The sequence below is a fragment of the Cupressus sempervirens genome, chromosome 5 (genome assembly GCF_028749045.1).
Source record: "Cupressus sempervirens isolate cs-2001-9-10 chromosome 5, ASM2874904v1, whole genome shotgun sequence".
Lineage (NCBI taxonomy): Eukaryota > Viridiplantae > Streptophyta > Pinopsida > Cupressales > Cupressaceae > Cupressus > Cupressus sempervirens.
The window spans coordinates 357,604,880-357,625,153 of record NC_143122.1 but is presented as its reverse complement, the minus strand read 5'-3'; positions in this window follow the sequence as shown (position 1 = coordinate 357,625,153).

Below are 20,274 nucleotides of genomic sequence, written 5' to 3'. Positions count from 1 at the left end.
AGGAAACCAATGACCCAAATTGATTCTCAATCAATGATTGAGATTTAAAACAAATAAAAAACTAATAAAGATATTGGTTATAAGGTGTCCATAATGAAGCCAAATAATTAAACATATATTTGTCTTTACACTAACAATAATAATTAGGGAAAGCATATTTATTAATTATTGCAAATTGATGAACAAATTTCAAGCTACTCTAACTCATCAGAACAAACTTCAAAAAGATAGTGTCACGCCACAGAGTCACCTCAAATGCCATTTGGTGACCATTTAAAGAATTGTGTCTAAATGCCAAACTATCTACAAAATGATATTGGTTGTATGGAGCTATTTTCAATTCAAAATTTATATGTCTGGGAAATGGCATACCCAATTTTTGAGAAAGGGAATTATTTAATTACACACTTTTGTGACTTCTTGAGCCACACACATCTATGTGAATCAAATGATCTTGCATTTGAGCAATTTTTAAAGAAAAACTCAATGTCACTTCTATCTTTTGCCCCTTCATCTTATTTGACAATATTTTGTTCATCTTCTCTTACCAAGAATATTTCATGCTTTGCAAAGTACTCTAGCTACAATATCATATGAATTCTAGAAGGAAAACTATTTGAGTCAACACTAAAACCATAAAAAATAAGAGAAGATATTTATTAATAGGACAACACTAGACATTTTACATACTTGCGAGTCTTATGTACCATTGTCCTCTTCTTCTATTTTCCATAATGACTTTCTTATATTGTGCATGACTCATGTGCTCAAGAATTACATGAAGCTCAGATTTAATAGATTTTAAATCTTCTGCCTTAGCTTCAAGCTTATTTTCCTAGCCATCTCATGAGCATACATGGAAAATTAGTTTCCTTTTTTAGGTAGAACCTTATTCTCTATTGATCCTAAATTACCAAGAAATTCATTAGTGATAAAATTAACTTAACCTTCTTCCATCTCTACTATAGCCTCACCTTTGCTCTGATACCAATTATAAATATCAAATGAGAAAATAAAAGTAATAAAACATAAACGGAAAAGACAAAATACAAGAACATAATACTTATAATGACTCCAAAAAAATGCCTATGCCCACACTCAACGAAGAAATTAATTATATTATTGAAATATTTGATACACATTACATAAACTACACAAGTCATTTATATAGAGATATTTGAATACAAAGGGACTAGAGGACATGAATGGTCATGTATTAGTTGGGTTTATATGTCAACACTAGAAACTTATTGAAGAATTGAATTATACAATTTCATGATTTTATTAACTCTAAAAATGATTAGATTGTTTTAGTTAATTTTAACAAATGTAGAATTGTATATATAAAGAAAATGTAATTTATAGCAAAGAGATTAGCAAATGTAGTTTAATATGAACTTATTGGGAAAGAATTGCCTATGTTTAAGCATGTATTTAAAGTTCTACATCATTGATGGGATGATAAACAATGTCTATCATGATGTATGGTGAAAAGCTCAATCTTAAAACTAGAATACGATGAAACATCTAAACATGTATCTATGCGGTAATGTTTTTACACATGCATCTTACTTGGTTGCAATAAAAAATGTCTAGTTAAAAGATTTCAACCAAAATAGAATGTTTAGATAGTAAATATGTTAAAAGATTTCTTCTTTCATAGATTTATATTATGCTTTATACATTTAAGAAAATTAATAATTGAAAAGAATGGAAAAATCTGTAATTTTTTTTGAAAAAACTGAGGGAAAAGGTTGAAATTAAAACACTTTTTTTTCATGACTAAAATATGTAAAGTTTAAAATATGTGTTTACTTCTAAAGAATTCATAAAATATCATTAATAATAGAAAGTAAGAAATATTTTTTAATCAATTAAAAAATAAAATAATTTATTTTTCTAAATAAGTGATAGGAGAAATATTTTATAACTTTTTAATAATCTCATTAATAAATGTTTCTAATTGTTAGATATTTCTATAATAATTCATAAAGAAAATATATAGAAACATATAATAACAAATTTTGAAAAATCTCCCCTAATTTAGAAAAGCAATGATATTGTTTTAGTAACTTTTGAAAAAAATTCTCTAACTTACAAAAGCACTCTGTATCTTCCCATCTTCCAGTATTCCAAATTCTGTTGATCCATAAGAATGCTTTGCTTTTCTTGAATCTTTGTCATGAAATTGTCAATTGTATCTGATCTCTCAACCTCAAGAGTAATTATTTTACTAGTGAAAGCCTTGACAAAGATGTGCATCATTCTCATCAGATGAACAGGGGATTCTCTTTTAAAATTATAATTGTTGATTCTACCATCATCTTCTAATTGATTTCAAGAAAATATCAATCTCTCTTGATTAGGGAAATCATTTCTCTATCTTTAAACTTTACGTAGTATGTTCTCATAGATGTCTACATGGTGGTAGAGATTGAAAAAGAGGATAGTGAATAATATAGATCAAAAAATTATTGGCAAAACAAAATTTGCTTATGTGAAATTCAGAGCAATTTAAATAACACATTTAGTTGAGATGATTTGTACTATTTGGCCCAATTTAGAAATTGATTTATGTTATATATGCCCATTACAAGTCATTATATATTATCATTACAATTTGAAATCATTGAAGAAAGATATAATATTATTTGCATGACTTTACTGCTTTTATTAAAACATTATTATTCAATCAATCATCTTAATCTTTATCCTTGGTTACCTGTCAAATTTTATTAAAATAGCTAAATGTTTACATTGAAGATTACTCCCATTGTCGGCTTAACTATAATATCATTTGCATGACTGTACTTCTTCTATTAAAACATTATTTTTCAATCAATCATCTTCATCTTTATCGTTGGTTACCTATCAAATTTTATTAAAATAGCTAAATGTTTACATTGAAGATTGCTTCCATTGTTAGAAGCCTCTCGGCTTAAATATAATATCATTTGCATGACACTACCACTTCTGTTAAAACATTATTATTCAATCAATCATCTTCATCTTTATCATCGGTTACCTGTCAAATTTTATTTAAATAGCTAAATGTTTACAATGAAGATTGCTCCCACTGTAGGAAGCCTTTCAGCTTAAATTTTTTATTAAAATTGCTAAATGTTTACATTGAAGATTGCTCCCACTGTACGAAGCATTTCAGCTTAACTAGAATATGATGAAACATCTAAACACTTATCTATATGGTAATGTTTTTACACATGCATCTTACTTGGTTGCAATAAAAAATGTTCAGTTAAAAGATTTCAAACAAAATAGAATGTTTAGATAGTAAATTTGTTAAAAGATTTCTTCTTTCATAGATTTATATTATGCTTTACACATTTAAAAAAATTAATAATTGAAAAGAATGGAAAAATCTATAATTTGTTTTTGATAAACCTGAGGAAAAGCGTTGAAAATAAAACATTTTTCTTTTCTCATGGTTAAAATATGTAAAATTTAAAATATTTGTTTACTTCTAAAGAATTCATAAAATAACATTAATAATAGAAAGTAAGAAATATTTTGTAACCAATTTAAAAATAAAATAATTTATTTTTCTAAATAAGTGATAGGATAAACATTTTATAGCTTTTTAATATTCTCATTAATAAATGTTTCTAATTGTTAGATATTTCTATATTAATTCATAAAGAAAATATATAGAAACATATAATAACAACTTTTGAAAAATCTCCTCTAATTTAGAAAAAGCAATGATATTGTTTTAGTAACTTTTGGAAAATCTTCTCTAACTTACAAAAGCACTCCGCATCTTCCCATCTTCTAGTCTTCCAAATTCCATAAGAATGGTATGCTTTTCTTGAATCTTTGTCTTCAAATTGTCAATTGTGTCTAATCTCTCAACCTCAAGAGTAATTATTTTACTAGTCAAAGCCTTGAAAAAAATTTGCATCCCTCTCATCAGATGAACAGGGGATTTTCTTTTAAAATTATAATCGTCGATTCTACTGTCGTCTTCTAATTGATTTCCAGCAAATATCAATCTCTCTTGATCAGGGAAATCATTTATTTTTCTTTGATCTTTACATTACATGTTCTCATAGAGAAATTTAAATAATGCATTTAATTGAGATGATTTGTAATGTTTGGCCCAATTTAGAAATAGATTTACATTATATATGTCCATTACAAGACATTACGTATTATAGTTGCAATTTGAATAATTGAAGAAAGATATAATATCATTTGCATGACTATACCGCTTCTACTAAAACATTATTATTCAATCAATCATCTTCATCTTTATAGTTGGTTACTTGTCAAATTTTATTAAAATAGCTAAATGTTTACATCGAAGATTGCTTCCACTATAGGAAGCCTCTTAGCTTAAATATAATACCATTTGCATGACTGTATCACTTCTTTAAAACATTATTATTCAATCAATCATCTTCATCTTTATCGTCGATTACCTATTGTTGGTAAACAGATTTGTCATAGTAGAATTTGCCCAACAGAGTGTGTGGCAAACTATTCACAACAGTTGGAGAGGCCCTTGATATGCGGCCTTCCTCTGCGTTTAGAGGGGCAGCTCCCTCATATGATATAATTTTAAAAATATTTTCAAATAAAGAATCTAAAAACTTCAAAGATCAAGAGAAAGTCATTCAGGATGAATGTACCACACACCTTCACAACCTTCTTCAGTAAACAAGATTGATAACAATGGTGATCAAGAACTACGCTTGAAGGCAACCAGTATTACCAAGTACATTCATTATCATTCATAAACATTTGCATAACACCATCAAAATTTCTACTACTGCATATAACAATTTGGATTTAAAAATAAGAAACCCAAAGCACATCTCATTTCATTTTCTTGCACCAAGAAAGCAATAGAGATTTTTCAATTCAAAGATAAAAGGTGTACATACTTTCCAAAATTTATCCCTCAATCAAAATTTTAGCATAGTGTTCCCTTATTTTTAAAACCTCAAAAAAGCCCCTTTACAAAGCCCAAAAGAGCCCTTTTATAGACACAGAGGTTAATAACTACCCTTATGTGGTTAGTAACTACCTCCCAAATACGTGATTTGGGTGAGGTTAATTAACCTCTATAAAATTAACCCAAAATGATCAAAGTCATAATCTACAATGTATAACTTGAAATTTATATCCTCTAGGATCTAAGTTAGATAATTCGTCTTGATGAAGAAACTAGAGAATCTTCTTGATCCTAATCAAAGTAGTCAGTCGGTCCCTCTGAAAGTAAAGTGAAGCCACTTTCAAATGCATTAGGAGACACAAAAAAATGTGAGGAAAGCAAGGAAGCCTGTGTTTTTCCAGTATATATAGAGATCACTCCTTGTGTAGCAATATAGGTGGTGAGGATATCCAATGCATCGAGAATGATCCCAATTGGGTCTTCCTTGAGAGAAATCCAAAGCTCATCGGAAAAAGCATAGTGTGACATCCTATCTTTTGTATATGTTTCCCAATGCATGCCATTATGAATTCCCAAACTTTTCTTTGTATGTTTGAATGATGCATGTTGTGTGAAGCATTTGGTGTATTTCTTCTATAAATCATCGCAAACCTTATTCTTCATGATATGTTTCACTCACAATTTGGCTTTGTAATCATTCCAAACATCTACTCAAGAAAATATTACTCTGAGGTATTTAGCAACACAATTGGTGCTCCTTTGTATTACCACACATACACCTTATCCATTTGCACCCATGGATTCTTGGTAAGAATTGTAACGGTTCTGCAGAGATTCTTTGTGAAGCCCAATCATCATTGATTGTAACTGCTCCTCCTTGATTCTCAGAGATGCTTGAATGCATTTATATATGCTATGAGCTAAGAGCTGTTGTATCATTGTATCAAGATTTATTTCTAATCGAGATATTGGCCCTGCTTGTAATGTGGATGTAATCCAGAATATCTGGATGAACCACTAAAATTTTGGTGTCTCTATTTCTGTTCTTTTTTTCTCTAGTCTTGTTATTGTTCTATTCTATTTCTGTTGTTAATTAGTTTTTGGGTCTGCAACTTACTTTCAACAATTGGTATCAGAGCTTGGTTAAGCTCGTTCGATTTTTTTTGGAAATTGGTGAGGTTTTTTTGTAGGTACCATGGATGAAGTAGAAAAATGGAAGATTGAAAAGTTTTTTGGGCAAAACTTTGGGCTATGGAAAGTGCAGATAGAGTCTTTGCTCATCAAGCAAGATTTACAACCTGCGTTGCCTGGTAAGAAAAAGGGAAAAGGATCATTGTCAGACGAAGATTGGGAAAAATTGGATTTGAAAGCAAGGGAAACAATTTTCTTGGCACTCTCAAGTAACGTGTTGTTTATCGTTTCAGCTGAGAAGACAACTAAAGAGTTAGTTGAGAAATTATCTTCATTGTATGAGATACCTTCTGCTTCGAATAATGTTTTTATAATGAAGAAGCTATATAATCTAAAAATGAAAGAAGGGGGAGTAATGTTGAATCATCTAAATGATTTTAATACATTGGCCAGTCAACTCATTTCAGTTGGTATATCATTAGATGATGAAATCAAAGCTATTCTTTTACTATGTTCACTTCTGAATAGCTGGGAAGGTGTAGTATTGGTCCTGAGCACTTCAGTTGCAGCCAAGACCAAATTGAAATTCGATGAAGTTGCAGCCACACTTCTTAGTGAAGACATGTAGAGGAAGCATCAAGAACCCTCTTCCAGTGATGCTCTTATAGTTGTGAGCATGAGCAATAGAGGTAGAAGTTGAGAGAGAGGAAGAAATAATAATAATAATAGTAATGCAAGAGGAAGATCGAGTCATCACTCCAAATCGAGAGGAAGAAATGGGTCTTGTTGGTTTTGTGGAAAACCAGGGCACTCAAAGAAGTAGTGTTGACATTACAAGAAGGCTCAAAATAAAGTCATAAATGATGGAGTTAATTCTGCAACTGATGAAGCTTTTGTACTTGCAACTAGTGACACAAATTCAAATTCGTGGGTCCTTGATTTCGGTGCCTCATTTCATGCAACTCCATGTCAGAGTGTTTTCATAAATTACCAAGAAGGTATGTTCGGTAAAGTTTTTCTTGGGGATAATAAAGAATGTGACATAGTGGGAAAAGAGGACATTTTTTTGTCATTGAAAAATGGGAGCAAATGGATTTTAAAAGATGTTGGGCATGTACCTACACTTAAGCGTAATTTGATTTCTGTTAGTCAGTTATATACACAAGGCTGCAATGTTAGTTTTGATTTAGCTTCATGGAAAGTGTCAAAAGGTAAATTAATTTTAGCAAAAGGGTATGTGCAGGATCATGGTGTGCCTGATGTGGCGATATGATATCGGATATCTGACTTTTTTTTACCTATCCAGGAATCAAACCTGGAAGGTTAAGCTGAGCCTTATCAGATATCCGATATCATATCGGATAGCCGATATCATATCGGATACCCGATTTGATATCGGATATCCGATTTTAAATCCAATATCCGACTAATAATTAAAATCATATAATAGTATGATATATTATTTAATATTATTATTATTGATATAAAATAATAATAATAATATTATTATTATTTAATATTATTATTATAATAATTATTATACTATAATATAATAATAATATTATTATTATATTATAATCATATAATATTATACTATAATAATAATATTATAATAACATATTATATTATAATAATATAATATAATATTTCATATATTATAATATATAGTAATGTAATATAATATATATATATAATATAATATAATAATAAAAAGTAATATCTTATAATATAAATATAATAAAAAAGTATAATATATTATAAATTATAATAATATAGTATAATAATAATATTTTATATTATAATATATAGTAAATTAATATAATAAATATAAAATATAATATAAAAATATATAAAATGTAATATATATGTTATATTATATATATTATAATATCGGATATCCGATACCTGTGCATGGATTAAATACAAAATCACAGACTCGCGGCCCTTATTTTCATGCGAATTTGGGCCAGTCAGATCAGATATCAGATAATAAATCGGATATCAGATAGCAAATCGGATATTAGATATCAGGTATGTTCCCCCCCCCGTTGACTCATTTTTAACCTAAATTTAATAGATTTTAACAAGATTTTGTTTGTTTTAGTTGAATCTAGGGTTTTTTTGACAAAAATGGTTAAAATTTAGATTTTTTTTAATATATATTACGTTTTGCAATTCAATAGGAATGGCTGATCAAAATGATGACACTGAGGCAGGGAATAATATTCCTCGCAACCCACCACCAAACGATCCAAAATCCCCACAAAATCGTCCACCAAATGATCCTCTACCTCCTCAAAACCCTCCTCGAATTGAGGATTTGATAAATGAAAATCTCACTGAGTTGAGAGGTTTGCATAGAACATAAAATAATGTACCTGCACTGGCTCCTATGTTATCCACGTTAAACACCATAGTGGATAACATTGAAACTCTTACAAACCAACAAAATGCCACTCTTCGTTGGCGTGATGAAATGCACCAGATGTTTGATGATGGTTTGGATTATGATGAGGTCGCGGCCCTCAACATAACCAAAGACGATTTGGCAAGCCTTTTTGCTAACCCAAAAATGGGTATACCAGTTGACCCAAAAAAAACCAAACTATCGATTAAATGGTGCACAAATGACGCCATACGTGCAAATTTTTGGGACCGTTGGTGGATGGTCTTTGGTATCCCTCCACATGGAAATTTAGAAATACCATTTTATTTCCTTAAAAAATTATATGCAGAATTTGTGTTGAAACTTAAAGTGAACTATTGGAGCATGAAGCCCAACATGGGCTTAGGACTAGGAGCTCCTCAGGATAGACCCTCTTCCCAGCGGAAGAAACTTGGCACTTTTGTCCCCCCCCGATATCTCCCCCCCTCCTCGAGTGCAACATCCAGATATTATGGCAGAGGCTAGCTCTCAGACCATCAGAGCCATTCATAGGCTGAGTAGCCTAATGATATCTTAGGCTAGGTTAGTCTTGCCTCCTCATGTTGATGATGTTGGTGCCAGTTCATCATCGGCTAGCTCATCACACGTTTGTGTGCCTCACACTTGCATTACATGCAAGAATATTTGCCTGGGTCCCATAGGTGATCTTCCTGAGTATCATTTTGTATTAGACGAGGATACACCAGACACACGTGCAGAGGCTACAGACCCTGATGTGAGAGAGGAGGGGAATGTAGAGGCATGTACTCCTTCGATGTCGGTACGTGTATACATTTTTTTGTTACGACATATGTGATTTAAAGTTAATTTTTATAATAGAGTAATTTTAATTTTTAAGCCATACTGACTTTTACATGTATGTGATCTTCATTCATGTTTAGTTGATGACCGAGGAGGAGCTCAGACAGATAGATGATGCAACACTCTCGGCCATTTCATTTGGCCTTGAGACATCTACGGTACATTATGTTGTGTTCGCATTTATTTTTTCTATTTGATATTGTAGCATATATGGTTGCTAATCTTTCTTTTATCTTGCAGATACCACCTGCCCCGAGGGGACAAAGTGCGGGGGGTGAGCCAGCATGCATTGACAAAGGAAAGGTAATTAGATGTTTTCTAATTGATTAAATATTGATGCATTCTTGTAAAATGTTTGTGGTAATCTCATTTAATTACATTATTTATTGTATATAGGGTGTGGCTACCGGCGATGAGCCTGTACAGATTCAGCGTCCTAGATCATTAGGGATTTTCATTCGCACAGAGAGCCCCATTGTATGTATAAGTATCATTTAATTTTTATTTTTTTAATTGATGCCGAAATCCTAAAATCCTATCTCATGCCCAATTACAACTTTCTTCCACATATCAGTCCAACATTATAACTTTGTATGCTTCCATGAGCCATAATTGGTGCAAGGATTGCCCAATTGACTTCAAGAGATGTTCCATGACCTCTGTAATGCCTTGGATCTTCAATGTTCCCCTGATGAGCATGGGATGCTCTTGCATCACTTATCTTCATAAATAAATTCAAAACTAATTTCCGTGATATTAACAACTACTATTTTGTATCTCATAGGAGACTCCTAGTGCACATGAGGTTCGACGGGACAGTTATGTAGATTTGATGACGCGGCCACTCACTCCTGAGGAGGAGCCTACAATAGTAAGTTGTAGTTTGAATTCATGATTAAATATGTTATAAATTTAGCATGCTATGAATTATAATGTTATAGTTTAAATTTTACATTCATCTGAAAAAGGTATTTGAACATATACAGCCCACAATCACAGAGGTACCAGCGTTGCCGAGGGCATACGAGAGGACTCCTGAGCGGCGCAGGAGGTCGACGAGAGAGGTATTTATTATGAAATCTTGATAGTATTAATCTCCAATACGGAAAAGATCATTATGCATTTGAGTAATTCAATGTTAGATACGTAGAATCATATAAATTTAGTAGTCTAACTTTGGGTTTTCCTTTTTTGTTTATGTAGGAGGCATCCAATCCACCTAGTGCAGCGAAGAGGCTGCATTTTGATCATCCACCAGCACCCTAGGATAGTATAGTTTTCGTAGGATGCATCATGAGACATTTTGAGATGGCATATGCCACATTGTATATAGAAACATTGATATTATACACATTCTGATGGCAGGATCAGCCACATTTTGTATATGGATCTATGTATTTTGATATATATATATTTGAGTACTTTGTCTATGGATACATGATCTTTGATATATATTTGTGTAAAATTTTCTCTATGGATACATGTATTTTGATATATATTTTTATCATTTACGTGCACAATGATATACATATTAATTTAGTATCTAGTGTTGTTCAATTTATCATGGATCATGTGTCATGCCCTAAATTTTACTAGTAAAAACACAACAATTTTTTTTTTTTTTTTAGCTTATGAAGTCGCATAAGAAATTACATATTGTAAAACAAGGTTATCATTGAATAGGAGTTCAAGACTCATGTGAATAGTGTGAAGATGTTAACATTTTAGTCACAGGTAATTTTCAAATAGATTAGATGACAGTCTAGTTCAAGTTAGCGTCACGAGTCAAATGAGCAAGTTCAAGATACAGCACTCATAAATTAGTGAGGTAATTCATATCCTAACAATCCTCTGATACTAATATTCTATTAGGGTCTGTCAGTTGTATCATATGGACTAGGTCGTGATTCTAGCATGTAAGGGAAGGGGATTAGAATTACTTATTATCCTCATTACCAATGTACACACATTCATTAATCATTACAATATATATTAATGTGACAATTAGTATATTACTATATCCTCATTATCTATCAACATTGCTTCCTCACCAAATTATTGAGTGCACAACAAGATTGTAAGCAATCTACTAAGTTTTAAATTTATACAATCAATGGTATCACATAACATCTATGGATTGTTATTATCAACTAGTCATTTACAATACCACAAGGAGAAAACTTTCTTTCACATTTTCAAATGATAACAATGATGTCAAAGCAAATCTGTGACTCGTACCAATGCTTTCATAACAATATAAACTCCAAATGAAACATGCATATACAACCTTATCAATATTTTCTTCTACACGTCCATTAGGTAACAATGATACAATCTCCTTCCATCACAATGGGGCAACATAAGGGAATTTTCAAAATCATAAGGAACATGGACATTGAAAGATATGGACAATGAGTAGCATGAACATTGTCCAACATGATTGTTGAGAACATGAACAAGCTGGTGAATCCTCCTTCACAAATGAGGGCACAATGTCAAGTTTTCTCATCCAACATCAATCTGCAAGATGATCATTCCAAGCCATTTCCATTGCTCCCTTGGACACAAATCTTCATATGCAACACAAAAAAATAACAAGGAACATGGGTGCTTTCCACCCAACCATAGGCCTCAAAGAGACCACCCCCGCGCTAGGGAACAAGGCTCAAACTGGGATACACATACAATCTTTCAATGCATAAACATTACATTTCAAACTTGAACAATTTCCCCCCAAGACTATTTCACAATGGCTTCATAGATGGAACCATAAACATAGGGTGAAGGTGTGTAAGTCCCAATCCCATAACAATAATCAAGCACAAAACAAGAAAACAAAACCAAGTAGAAATAAAACAAGAAATTTTGGCAAACACCCCACTAGTTTGGCCAAGACCCTCTAATAAAGCCTTCCCACTAACTTATTTTAGCAAAAACACTAAGCCACTCCATCCTTATGAACTTGCCTCCTCTAATGGTTCATCGATAGCCCTCACAAGCTTTGAGTTATGACCCTCGAAGGATCGACCTCAAAATGTACTTAGAGCACCTTGAAGACTCCTCGGTACGGGGTGGCCGCAAATGATGGATGGTCTTCGTGCCAGAACAAAGGTGTGACTAGGGTTCACCCGCTCATCTGGAGCTAATGGGACTGACGATTCGATGCCAAGATCAGCGGTTTCAAAGTTACGTTGTGGTGCACCTATGAACTAAGGCACACTGCGAGTTTTGGCATCGAGCGAGATCGTTGTGCTGAATCCAAACAGAATGTGATCTCTCAAAAATGAGATAGGTTATTTTAGGCCTCAGGATCACTGTCCTGTAGCATTTGATAGTTCGTCGATAGCCCTCACGAGCTCTGAGTTATGACCCTCGAAGGATCGACCTCAAAATGCACTTAGAGCACCTTGAAGACTCCTCGGTACAGGGTGGCCGCAAATGATGGATGGTCTTTGTGGCCAGAACAAGGGTGTGACTAGGGTTCAACCGCCCATCTGGAGCTAATGGCACTGACGATTCGATGCCAAGATCAACAATTTCAAAGTTATGCTGTGGTGCACCTATGAACTAAGGCACACTACAAGTTTTGGCATCGAGCGAGATCGCTGTGCTGAATCCAAACGGAATGTGATCTCTCAAAAATGAGATAGCTTATTTTAGGCCTCAGGATCACCGTCCTAAAGCATTTGACAGTTCATCAATAGCCCTCACAAGCTCTGAGTTATGACCCTTGAAAGATCGACCTCAAAATGCACTTAGAGCACCTTGGAGACTCCTCAGTACGGGGTGGCCGCAAATGATGGATGGTCTTCGTGGCCAGAACAAGGGTGTGACTTGGGTTCACCCGCCCATCCGGAGCTAATGGCACTGACGATTTGATGCCAAGATCAGCGGTTTCAAAGTTACGTTGTGGTGCACCTATGAACTGAGGCACACTGCGAGTTTTGGCATCGAGCGAGATTGTTGTGCTGAATCCAAACGGAATGTGATCTCTCAAAAATGAGATAGGTTATTTTAGGCCTTAGGATCATCATCCTTTAGCATTTGACAGTTCATCGATAGCCCTCACGAGCTTTGAGTTATGACCCTCGAAAGATCGACCTCAAAATGCACTTAGAGCACCTTGGAGACTCCTCGGTACGGGGTGGCCGCAAATGATGGATGGTCTTTGTGGCTAGAAAAAGGGTGTGACTAGGGTATACCCGCCCATCCGGAGCTAATGGCACTTACGATTCGATGCCAAGATCAGTGGTTTCAAAGTTACGCTGTGGTGCACCTATGAACTGAGGCACACTGCAAGTTTTGGCATCGAGCGAGATCGCTGTGCTAAATCCAAATGGAATGTGATCTCTCAAAAATGAGATAGGTTATTTTAGGCCTCAGGATCACCGTCCTGTAGCATTTGACAGTTCATCAATAGCCCTCACGAGCTCTGAGTTATGACCCTCGAAAGATCAACCTCAAAATGCACTTAGAGCACCTTGGAGACTCCTCGGTACGGGGTGGCCGCAAATGATGGATGGTCTTCATGGCCAGAAAAAGGGTGTGACTAGGGTTCACCCACCCATCCGGAGCTAATGGCACTGACGATTCGATGCCAAGGTCAGCGGTTTCAAAGTTATGCTGTGGTGCACCTATGAACTGAGGCACACTGCGAGTTTTGGCATCGAGCGAGATCGCTGTGCTGAATCAAAATGAAATGTGATCTCTCAAAAATGAGATAGGTTATTTTAGGCCTTAGGATCACCATCCTATATCATTTGACAGTTCATCGATAGCCCTCATGAGCTCTGAGTTATGACCCTCGAAAGATCGACCTCAAAATGCACTTAGAGCACCTTGGAGACTCCTCGGTACGGGGTGGCCTTAAATGATGGATGGTCTTCGTGGCCAAAGCAAGGGTGTGACTAGGGTTCACCCACCCATCCGAAGCTAATGGCACTGACGATTCGATGCCAAGATTAGCAGTTTCAAAGTTACGCTGTGGTGCACCTATGAACTGAGGCACACTGCGAGTCTTTGCATCGAGCGAGATCGCTGTGCTGAATCCAAACGAAATGTGATCTCTCGAAAATGAGATAGGTTATTTTAGGCCTCAAGATCATCATCCTGTAGCATTTGACAGTTCATCCATAGCCCTCACAAGCTCTAAGTTATGACCCTCGAAAGATCGACCTCCAAATGCACTTAGAGCACCTTGGAGACTCCTCGGTACGGGGTGGCCGCAAATGATGGATGATTGTTTGAAGAATACTCCATGTGTCACTATCTTTCTTGGAAAAAAAATTGCTTTTGAACATCAAGCTTGCAATATTATCAATTATTGTCAAACTTTTTCAACCAAGTCAAAATGTCAAATGCAAATATTTGTTTGCATTTTTTGCTAAGGGGAGTTTCATAAATTGACTTTGATTTTCTATGTCTCTAGTGCTTGAACATACTTAAAATGGCTCTTTGGTCTTAGAGCTATTGGTATTTTCTAACTTCATGGTCTATGATATGCATACTAAGAATTTCTTTCACTAAATGGTTTCCTTGATCTATTGACTACACTTAAATTTGTTCACTTGTCATCTCTCTTTCTATATGTTCAATACAAAGAGCTAGAAGAGACAAATAATCTTTCTTACCTTCATCTCTCTAAGCACATGATAGAAATCAATTCTAAACTTGAGAAAAGGTTAGAGGAGAATATTGCATTCTTAAATTAATCTCCCTTAAGACCTTTACATACACACAGGGCATTCTTAAATTAATCTCCATGGAAGAAAATTTCATAAAACTAAAGATTCCATAGTATTGAAACATAAAATCCAAGATCTCATTTATGATGGGATTGTTGATACTTCTAATGACTCATCCACTCATAGCCTTCATATCCAACTTCATATCATGTCAGTATGCATGTGATATCTTTCTTATTGGCTTTAATTGCTTATCCTACATGCTATCTTCTTTCATGGATTTTATGGCTTATCCCAAATGTGCTTCATACAACTTTTCAATATGAAATTCTTTCAAAACATTATACAATATTATGACTCTTTATGCTTTCAAATGCTATGATTGGTTGTAAAATGGAAGAAATCAAGTATTCTAATTGTTCATCTATACTTTATGGATTTTTCTTATTTGATTAGTTTGATAAAAATAGTTTTAATAATAATAATGTCAGCTTTATGTCAAATAAGGAAAAAACCAAATTTTTAATAAGATATCCGCATGCAATTATCTTTCATATAGTTATAAATGCTCTTAAAATTGTCGTTATAGCCTTGTATCACATGCAAATATGATTTGGAAGAACTTGTTCAATATCTTCCTCTTATAATTCCTTACAAAGAACCTACCAAAATACAAAAACCATATACAAAAAACTACACATTTTACATCATAATACATCATAAATTTTAGAAATTCTCCCCAATACCACCCCCCTCCAACTCTTCATGATGTACCTACATTCCAATATCATACAAAAATTAGTAACTTATTGTATTAAACAAGATAATCATTAATTCATTAAATCATTATGAAGAAAATAACATAAGAAGTATATATACCTAGTCAATTATTCCAATAGGGTCCTCTCTCTATTTTAGGGTCTCCAACAAGGCTTCATGATCAGCATTAGCAATAGTAAAAATTTCTTTTACTTTTGGTCTTCCTTGATGCTTCAATAACTTTACATTTGTTGCTATAATAAGATGCAAATATATGAGAATTACTTTGTGCTTCTGATAGTCGTCGAATGTAGGAATTCCATTCCTTCTAAGCATGTATGTCCGCAGCCATGTTCCAGCAACAACCACTGAACCAGTAGGATACGTGAATCCATCATCATCTGTGATCGGTTGTGCAAGTTTTTTTTTTCCTCTTACACAACATGCTAACCAATAATCAGATTTCTCATCATTCCACTGTGGTGCAACCAATGCAAAGACATGTCTTGGCTGAAGTAGATTTGATAGATGATTATGCTCAAGTGAACTTTCCATGTCATCATTTTTGATAGAGGGTATGATAGACAATGGAGTAAGATAATATGGATCCCATGTGTCCACCTACTCACTTGATTCACAGTGATCCCAATCACACTGAAAACAAGTACGACAAAAACAAGCTAGTTGTCATGTCCAAATGGTCCATGTACTAGAATTAGAGCTCCGAAATGAATGCATTTTTGATGAGTTTGTCACTGTGGCACAATTTGATCTATCACCTATGGACCCTTCCTCAACCAACCAAAAGAACCTGCGTACCATTGAATTAAGAGTCCCCCCCTGTGATAATGCTAAACTACACCAATCAACAATGCTACGAGCATCAAGAAGCTCTGTTGTTGAAATCTTCAGTTGCTCCTTAACTAGAGCTCTCTTCACACATGCCCCTGCTCCATCATGTTCCCCTTTTCCATGGCCGGACTCAAAAAAACTCCAAATATGAGGCACCCCTCTCTCTACGTGCATCCTACACAACCAATAAAACATGCGAGCATTCTTGAATTGACCTGTACAGTTATCTGACCAAATGATATGTCTATCCATAGCAATTGCATGCTCGTGTAAGAAATAAAAAAATTTCTCAAAACAATGTTGCACAAACTCGTAAGAGTGAGATCTATCATCACTCATATAAAAATGATACTCTCTAATAATCTTTCGATTATCTTCCGCACTATTAGGGGCATGTCTATATGTTATGTGAACAAAAATTGCAATCTGAATAGAGTTGTAATACTGAGATTGTGTCTCATTTTGAGGTTGCAATGTGTAGTTCTCAGCAAAATCAACAACTGATATAATAGTGCCAATGGGAAAAGTCTCCTTACACGTTCTAAATTGTTGATCCAACCACTGAGACCTGTGACTATGTCTTGCATACTTGTAAAAAAGATTTGCCTTGAAATCTGAAATAAAATTAGCCACATTGATATCTTTTCCAACCAATTCACATCTAGATCTCTCACTCCCACTCTTCAATGTGTATTTCAACATTTCATAGACCCTTTTTTTTCACTATTATCTTTCCAAGATCTTGTTCACACCCCTCATGGAAACATGTGTCAAACTTGGATAAGCCACCACATTCTGAACACTTCTTATTTAAGCAAGCATTTTTATAAAAGGAACAACCATCAACTCTACAACATAAGAGTTGATCTAACAAGTCTCTTGATGATTTTGGAAGCCCACTAGCCCCACAATCCTCCAACATTTCTTTACTATGCAAAGTAGAACGGATGGAGCATAATAGTTCATGGTGCATAGAAAACTCTACATGATATTTGCAACAACATGTATTTCAAATTTTGAGTGGCACACAATAAAATGGCGTCAAAGATTCAAAAGCCCTTTGTGATATATGAACACTTGGATGACTCTCTCTAAATTGTTTGAACAACATAGTTTGACTTACCTCCAAATAGTGTTTAGGATGTGGCGTGCAGTCTCTGATGCCAATTCTTAACTTTAAGACATCTTTAGCATTGGGTGATACTCGTGAGTTAGAGTGCCAAAATTGTATAATTTCTTCCTTCACATCGTCGGATAGCTTCTTATCAAAACGTGAAAGTCTCCCACCAAATGCCCATATTTCATTTTGAAGAGGATCATCAATTTTCTCTCGTCGACTAAGTGCTCTTCTCAAAGTAGTATGATTTAGATTCAAATCAATACAAGTTTGTCTCATATATCTACCCTTTCTCAAATGATGACTTACCAAAGAGGTTGTAAAAACCCTTCGAGCAGCTCTATTATCCTTCTCTCTGCTATTTTTCCCAATGCTATTGAGAGCACTGAAAAGATTCTTCACAATAATAGCATTTCTTTCCAACTTTTTATTGACACGAATTTTCAATTTGGAAAGCATAGGTCTCATCTTTTGCATCTTTAATAAGTGCATGAAAAGCTAACATTGCTCTACCACTGTCTTGTTGCCGAAAAACATCTGATATAGTCTTGAAGCCCATAACCGAATGGTTCTTTCTGATTTTTTCCCTTCCAAACTAGTCATAATCGTTTCATCAATTTCAATTATCCATTTTGGTGTTTTAGAACCTTCATGTCGATTATAATTAGGAGATATGTAAGGTTCTTGTCCATTAAGTTCCTGTGCATTGTCATCTTCGACATGGTCAATTATGCAATTTGGATTATGACTTGGTGGCATTTCTTCTTCAAAATTTTCAATCTCTACATTTTCAATTTCGTCATTATCATTTTCAATAGGTACATTTTGATTTCCCAACTGTACATTTTCATTATCTGACTCTATGATATCACCTTCTATTAATTCATCGTCAACTTGATTGATATTTAGCATACCTTGTCTTTTTTTTTGGTGTTTCATTTTGTCCTTTTCCCTATATGCTGCAATGTCTTCATTGGATATCTTCCTTTTACGTTTATTCTTTCGACGACTACTGCTCCCCATTTAGATGACAAATTTGAACACCTAAGGTTATATTTTTGAATTCTTTTCGATTGGTTGGGCCCCAAAACATGACTTTTTACAAATCCCGTCAAAAAAGAGGTAAAAAAGTAATGTTGTCGGGTCTGTAGGGACAGTCAAATATTTGAAATTGATGCCAGTATAATCAGATATCCGATATTAGATCGGATATCCGATCCAAGATCGGATATCCGATACAGGAGGAGGACTTTTGGGGGGAAAACTTGCTAAGGTTTCCCTCCTTTGCCACAATAATATTAATATTATGAAAATATTTGGAGGCAAATGACTATAATTTATAACTAAGTTAATAGTATATTAGTATTAGTATAAAATATCAATAATATTAATATAAAATAGTATTAATATACCTATAGTACCAATATTATTATTATACCTATAATAGTATTAATATTATTAATATAGATATAATAGTGTAAATATATAGTGTTTATTTATATTAAGCTACAATATATAGTATTAATATATATTATTATTATAGCTATAATAGTATTATTATTATTACTATACATATAATAATATTAATATTTAGTGTTTATTTATATTATAATTATTATCCTAAAATATTACGTTATATATACTAAAATATTACGTTATTATATAGATATATTAATAAAATATATATTAATATAATATTATTTATAATATATATTATATTTAATAAAAATATTACGTTGTTATATATATTATATTATTATACATATTAATATAATAATATATAATACAAAGAGGGTCGTCATTTAATGCGTCAAAGGGGGTCATAGGTCACCCTATGACCCCCTTTGACCCATATGAACGACTCGACTATGTCCCTAGGGGTCCTAGGACCCCTAGGGACATACGTCGTCGTTTAATGGATCAAAGGGGGTCATAGGTCACCCTATGACCCCCTTTGACTCACATGAATGATTCAAATATGTCCCTAGGGGATCTAGGACCCCTAGGGACATATGTTGTTGTTTAATGGGTCAAAGGCGGTCATAGGTCACCCTATGACCCCCTTTGACCCATATTACCCATTCGAATATGTCCCTAGGGGTCCTAAGACCCCTAGCGACATATCTCGTCGTTTAATGGGTCAGAGAGGGTCATAGGTCATCCTATGACCCCCTTTGACCCATATTACCCATTCGAATATGTCCCTAGGGGTCCAAGGACCCCTAGAGACATATATCATCATTTAATGGGTCAAGAGGGTCATAGGTCACCCTATGACCCCCTTTGACCCATATGAACGATTGGAATATGTCCCTAGGGGTCCTAAGACCCCTAGGGACATATGTCATCGTTTAATGGGTCAAAGAGGGTCATAGGTCACCCTATGACCCCCTTTGACCCATATTACCCATTTGAATATGTCCTTAGGGGTCCTAGGGCCCCTAGAGACATATATCGTCGTTTAATGGGTCCAGAGGGTCATAGGTCACCCTATTACCCCCTTTGACCCATATGAATGATTCGAATATGTCCCTAGGGGTCCTAGGACCCCTAGAGACATATGTCATCA